This window comes from Saccoglossus kowalevskii, chromosome 22 (genome assembly GCF_978046115.1).
Source record: "Saccoglossus kowalevskii chromosome 22, keSacKowa6.1, whole genome shotgun sequence".
Taxonomy (NCBI): domain Eukaryota; kingdom Metazoa; phylum Hemichordata; class Enteropneusta; family Harrimaniidae; genus Saccoglossus; species Saccoglossus kowalevskii.
In genome coordinates, this window is record NC_140662.1 from 7,216,389 (window position 1) to 7,223,836 (window position 7,448).

Sequence of the window (7,448 nt, forward strand, 5' to 3'; positions counted from 1 at the left end):
AAAAAGAACTGTGACAAGCTTTGTTTACTGTGACTGTGGTAGTCATTATACTCTTGAACAAAGACAAAAGAAGTAATACAAACAAAGGAGAAACACTTATAATAATATCATGGCTGGAGTGACTAAACATAAAAGAGAGGTCAAAAGCTTATTTATGGCTGATGATAATGGAAAATTACAATATCAAAATGATGGTGACACAACAGCTGCAACAAATGATTCGGATATTGAAGTAGACTATTTAGATACAGATGTTGAAATGACTGATGAAAATGTTGCGAAATCATGAGTTGAAGCATTGGTTGAAAAACACTTTGATAAGGTAGTTACTGTCAACTGGGGTAGAAGCTTTAAATCTCCTGTAAGAATAAAATGTGATGGAAAAGTAAAAATATCAGCAGAGGCATTCAAAAAGTCGTGGATTAATGTATTATCAGCAATGGAAACTAAAACAATGGCTGGAAAGGACCATCAGCAATTTAAAATAACATCTGGAAAGAAACAGCTCAATGTTAATGTTTACCATAATGGTACTATCATGTTTCAAGGACACTGCATGGCCTGGCTTACAATAATCTTGACCAATTACTATCCACTGTTAAAACCAAATTGTGCTGTTGTAACACCAATGAGGACAAAATCGATGCAACACCATGAACCAATCAATCATAAAGAAGATAAAATTCAACCAACAGTTACACCCAGTAGATTTCAAAAAACTCATGTTAAACAACAAAAGAAACTGAATACAGTAAAAACTCCAACAAGAATACCACTACGTTTAAAGCAGAATACCCCTTCAAGCACACCGTCATCACTTTCATCACCATACAGTAAAAGTAATAAAGAATTAGCAACAACACTCACAAAGATGTTCACACCAATTCAACAAATTGAGCAGAAGTACTGTGACATTGTTAAGAATAATTATAATATTAAAGCAATAACAGAAAAGCTGGATCAGGTTGAGGCAAACCTTAATCAACAGAATCTTCAAATGCAGAAGTTATTGAAAATATCTGAAAGACGAGAAAAAAACATGGAGACCATAACAACATCACAGTCTACTAAAGAAATAAGTGAGAAATTAAAGAACATGGATACATCAATACACAAACTGCAGGACACAATAAAACAGAACCAAAATAAATTGGATAAAATCATAACATCAAATGAGAATTATGAAGGACAAATTCACACCCTACAAAATGACAAGAAAGTGTTACAACAAACACTGTCAGATAGAGAAACTAAGATAGAAGCACTAATCAAAGAGAATGACAAACTGGAAGAAAAATTGGTTGATGTGCAGCAATTGCAACAAAATACCAGTCTACAACAGAAAATGTCAACAAACCCATTTTCCACACTACTGAACAATACCAGTTCAAACTCCACCTCATCATTAGAGCATAGACAAGACCACCAATACCAGTGGGAATCACCAAGAAAGAAGAGTAAACCAACAACCACTCAAACTCTGATAGTAGGTGACTCTATATTGAAAGATATTGAACCATCCAAAGTATACAGAAACACTCAAGTAAGAACATTACGAGGTAGTAAAATAGTGGAAGTAGAACAATATTTATCTCATGTAAAGTATACAGATATAGAACATATCATAATTCATGTAGGCACAAATGATATTGATAGTGGCTCATCAGTTGACACATGTATGAATGCTTACCACTCTTTAATACAAAAGGCCAAAGAATGTTTTCCTAAATCCACAATATATATTTCATCTATTATACACAGACGCAATAATCAATATTTCTTGAAAGCTTCCAGACATGTTAACACTTTGTTGAAAGATCTATGTGAGAAGGAAGGCCTTATATTTCTACAGCATTATATGGTACCAGACAGGCACCTTTATGATAATGTTTATTTGAATAGACTAGGAACAGCTATGTTAGTTAGAAATATTAAAGATAAACTAGGACCAAAATTAGGGATTAATAGAAGGAAAGGAATGGGTCACAATTTAAGTAATAACAGATATCGAGGTAAACAAGGTGAAATGCATAATGATCAAAATTTACAAAATTATTATTCACCACATAACCCATTCATGTACTGGGAATCACAAGGCCATGGGTCCAAACCGAACAGTATTTAATGGTTTACAAAAAGAAACTAAAACAGAATACAATAAAAACAGCTATATACAGGGTTTAAACAAAGACAAAATACAGGATCAATCATCTTACAGACCATGATATCATTGGTTTAGAAGAAACATGGTTAACCAATGAAAATAAAAACGTTAACATTGACAAATACTGGGACCATTCAATAGTACGTAAAAAGCAAAAACGGGGCGGGCTGACAATTCTAATTCGTAATTCAATAAGGAGTGGTATACAAATAAATGATACTGAGCACGAAGATATGATTTGGTGTAAATTACAAAAACGTTTTTTCAATACGCCCACAGATATATACATATGTTTTGTATTCCAATACTAACTCAGACACATTTTTTGAACGGTTAGAAAAAATAATTAGTGAGATGGATTCAAAGTATTCTATTTTAATAATGGGAGATATAAATGCAAGAACTGGTTTACTCCATGATTTCATCCAAAGTGACAGTTCAAGACATGTACCACTACCTCAAAATTATATGATAGATACTAATTTGAACCGCTGTAACATAGATAAAAACAAAAACAGCTATGGAAAACTATTATGTGATCTTTGTAAATATTGTAACTTGAGAATTCTAAATGGTCGCATAGCAGGTGATATTTGTGGAAACTACACACGTTATCACTGGAATGGTAACAGCGTGGTAGACTATGGCTTAGCAACAACTGATCTTCTCAACAAATTTGAATATTTCAAAGTCCACAATTTTACATGTTATTCAGATCATTGCCAAATTTCAACATTATTTAATGTGCACACTACACAACACGTACATGAACACACTAAATTAGAGCCAATGCCTGGGAAGTGGAAATGGGATAAATTACCAGTTTTTAAATACCATAATAGATTGGCATCAAAAGATATACAGAATACAATTGAAGAGTTTAATAACACAATTTTAAGTCATAATGATGTAAATATAGCATCCCAGAAATTTAATCAGCTACTAGAAAGTTCAGCTTCAGGTATTTTTAATAAAAACAATCCCAATAAAAATATTCACAAAAACAAACAAAAAAAGAATCCCCGATGGTTTGATAAACAACGCAACCAGAGTAAACGTGATCTAATGGCTTGTGCAGAGTTGATAAATAAATTTCCATTTGATATGAAACTAAGACAAACATTTTATTCTAAAAAGAAAAGATTTACGAAACTTATAAAACAAAAGAAAAACAAAATCCAAGAAAATTATCTTAATAAACTCAGAACTCTTCAACAAGGAAATTCAAAAGAATTTTGGAAAATTATTAAACATATGAAAAATACAGATCAAAATAGTGATAATCCAATTTCAGCAACTAAATGGATGAAATATTATGCAACACTAAACAATAAAAAAGATGATAATAGTTTCCAGGAAAATATAATGAAAAAATTATGAGAGCATGAAGAGAAAATGATAGTAAATGAGCACTTAGATAAGGTTATTAGTGAAAAAGAAGTTAGTGGAGCACTGAAAATGATAAAATCCAAAAAAGCACCAGGCTTGGATGGTTTCTGTTTAGAACTATTAAAATATAGCTCAAACTATCTAATTATTCACTTACCAAATTGTTTAACTTAGTTTTGAGTAGTTTTCCCAGATATTTGAAATTTAAGTTGCATTACTCATCTTTATAAAAAAGGAGACAAATTAGACCCTCAAAATTACAGGGGAATATCAGTTTCAAGTTGTATTGGTAAAGTCTTCTGTTCCATCATAAATAAACGCATAAACTGTTTTATTGAAGAAAATAAAATACTCAAAAACAACCAGGCCGGCTTCAGAAAAAAACACAGAACAACTGATCAAATTTTTGTATTAAAAACTCTAATTAAAAAACACATTAAAAATAAACAAAAACTCTATGTTTGTTTTGTAGATTTTGCCAAAGCATTCAACACGGTATGGAGAGTAGGGCTATTCTATAAACTATTAAAAAATAACATTTATGGCAAGATTTACAAAATAATAAAAAACATGTATTCAAAAACAAAAGCTTGCATTAATATAAATAATTATATAACCAAATAATTCACTATTAATAGAGGAGTAAAACAGGGATGTATAATTAGCCCAACTCTTTTCAACATTTTTATTAATGATTTAAAGGATAGTTTGGATAATGCTAATACTGAACCACCACTCCTGAATAATAATACGGTTAACTCTATTTTATATGCAGATGATTTAGCCCTTATTTCCACTACCCAGGCTGGTCTACAGACATCATTAAATACACTAAATAAATATTGCAATAAGTGGAAATTGAGTGTGAACCTTTCAAAAACTCAAGTTGTTATCTTCGGTTCATCAACATTGAGAAAAAAATACCAATTCAATTTTGGAAATGATAACATTCAAATAACAAACAGTTATACATATCTAGGAATCACAATAAAATCAAATGGGAGTTTTGCTGATGCCTTGTCAAATTTAGCAGGTAAAGCTGGAAAATCAATTTACATCATGAACAAAGTGCTTTTAGGAAATCTAGACATAAAACTAAAAATGAAACTATTTAACATTTACATAAAACCAATTTTGCTTTATGGCTCAGAATTATGGGCCCTAGACTTACAGGACATTCAGGACAATGCTAAATGGGACAAAACATCAATTGAAAAAATCAATAATAAATTCACGACCGAATCTACAGCGCATCCGCACTGTGTTGATGTTTCGAACACATAGAATGTCTTAGTAACGCTACTGACGCAGTACAATGGATGTGAAGCAGTGGCGTCGTCAAGCGAACGTCATCCGACATTCGATGCGTTTGTTATCGCAAACGAGCGATTGTAACGCCACTGAAATAGGCTCATTTAAATCCAAAACTATGTATAAATTGTTGAATAACTGTATTGTGTGATGACACCAGTAATCGTGTACCCAGGGCACACGGCCAGTGTCGTAATTGTTGGATTTTGCCACCGAGTATGTAAAACCAAATATCTCAGATAAACGCCAGGGTTTGCAATATCGGGTTGGCAGCACAAATTGTAAACAGCCGCGCTGATTTGGACGGGACGAATGAAGAGCACGATAAAGAGTCACACAATCCAGACATTTAATGAAACACTTTTGTCATTAAATGACTACAAGTATTTCGAGCAATTCAACATCTCGGACATGGGTACAAAAGCGCCCTCAAACTGTCGAAATAAAATACATTGCGATAGTAGAAGTTCTATGCAGCTTAGCCTTATAATAATCATTTGTTTATTTTTGAAAAATGAATGGATTAATTGTTTTTCCTCATAAGTTATTTGCAGTCACACATCGTACCATTTACGAATGATTAAATCCGTTAAATGTTTAATAACCACATGGCTCATTGAATGAAAGAAAGACGAAAAAAGGAATTCACAGCCATTAATGGTTTGATTACTCTATCAATGAATTCAAATAATGTATTTATTGTAATTAACTGAAATCCACCACTTTATCGAATACAAGTAAATTCCTTGTATCGGGATGATGATGGCCGAATATTATTTGTCATCAACTGATGTAAATATTGATAAGATGGAATTGCGTGGTTTGAAGAATTTGAAATTTACATTGTTATTTTGAATACATTGATAATGCCAAACGACTTGTCAAGAAATTGTCTATCTAATAAACGAATTGTCAAGTAATTTTCTAAATGATAATAATATTCAGCAATATCGTGATGTTATTCTGTATTTGACACCGAGACTGCTATAAAATGTAGTGAATTCAAGAGGCGTATAGATAATATGTGCTCACATTTCAAAATAATAATGCGAGAAACAACTCTGTTCAGCTCGCGTGGTGCACGGATGAATGCAAGTTTTGCGGACACGATCATTTTGGTCGGATCAAAATACAGAATATACAGTACAGTGCTACTTACATACTTGTCATGTTGATGTATCGTGTTGTGGGTAAACCACTTTGACTGCTTGCATTGATAAATATCCAGTAATATTCACATGAAGGACGTTTTTTTACGACCGAATCGACAGCGCATCCGCACTGTGTTGATGTTTCGAACACATAGAACACCAGTGAATGTCTTAGTAACGCTACTGACGCAGTACAATGGCTGTGACGCAGTGGCGTCGTCAAGCGAAAGTAATCCGACATTCGATGCGTTTGTTATCGTAAACGAGGCATCGTAACGCCACTGAAATGGGTTCATTTAAATCCACAACTATGTATAAATTGTTGAATAACTGTATTGTGTGATGACACCAGTACTCGTGTACCCAGGGCACACGGCCAGTGTTGTAATTGTTGGATTTTGCCACAGAGTATGTAAAACCAAATATCTCAGATAAACGCCAGGGTTTGCAATATCGTGTTGGCAGCACAAATGGTAAACTGCCGCACTGATTTGGACGGGACGAATAAAGTGCACACTTTTGTAATTAAATGACTACAAGTATTTCGAGCAATTCAACATCTCGGACATGGGTACAAAAGCGCCCTCAAACTGTCTAAATACAATGCAATTTCGATAGGAGAAGTGCTATATAACTTTGCCTTATAAAAATCATGTATTTATTTTTGCACAAATGATTGGATTAATTGTTTATTCTCACAAGTTATTTGCAGTCACACATCGTACCATTCACGAGTGAATTAAAGAATGAATGAAATAATGTTTGAATGAATGAATGAAATAATGTTTGAATGAATGAATCCGTCAAACGTTTAATGACCACATGGCCCATTGAAAGAAATAAAAAAGAAATTAAGGAATTCACAGTTATTAATGGTTTGATGACTCTATCAATGAATTCAAATAATGTATTTATTGTAATTAATTGAAATCCACCACTTTATCGAATGCAAGTAACTCTCTTGCATCGGGATGATGGTGGCAGAATATTATTTGTCAACAATTGACGTAAATATTGATAAGATGGAATTGCCTGGTTTCAAGAATTTAAAATTTACATTGTTATTTTGGATACATTGATAATGCCCAACGATTTGTCAAGAAATTGTCTAACTAGTAAACGAATTTTCAAGTCATTTTCTAAATGATAATACTATTCTGAGAAGTCATGATGTTATTCTGTTCTTGACACCGAGGCTGCTATAAAATGCAGTCAATTCAAGTGGCGTACAGAGAACCTGTGCTCACATTTCAAAATAATAATACGAGAAACAACTCTGTTCAGATCGCGTGGTGCACGGGTGAATGCAAGTTTTGCAGACACGGTCACTTTGGTAGGATCAAATACAGAATATACAGTGCCGTGCTACTTACATGCTTGTCATTTTGATGTATCGTGTTGTGGGTAAACCACTCTGACTGCTTGCATTGATA

At 33.0% G+C, this 7,448-nt stretch overlaps 1 long non-coding RNA gene across 1 annotated transcript in view; it reads right to left on the reverse strand.

Moving 5' to 3' along the window:
• Nucleotides 1-6,173, reverse strand: part of LOC144349256 (uncharacterized) — a 35,993-nt gene extending 29,820 nt beyond the window's left edge. The window contains exon 1 of the long non-coding RNA XR_013419915.2: nucleotides 6,024-6,173. This is a non-coding gene — a long non-coding RNA (uncharacterized LOC144349256). The remainder of the gene's footprint in view (nucleotides 1-6,023) is intronic.
• Nucleotides 6,174-7,448: the final 1,275 nt, after the last annotated feature.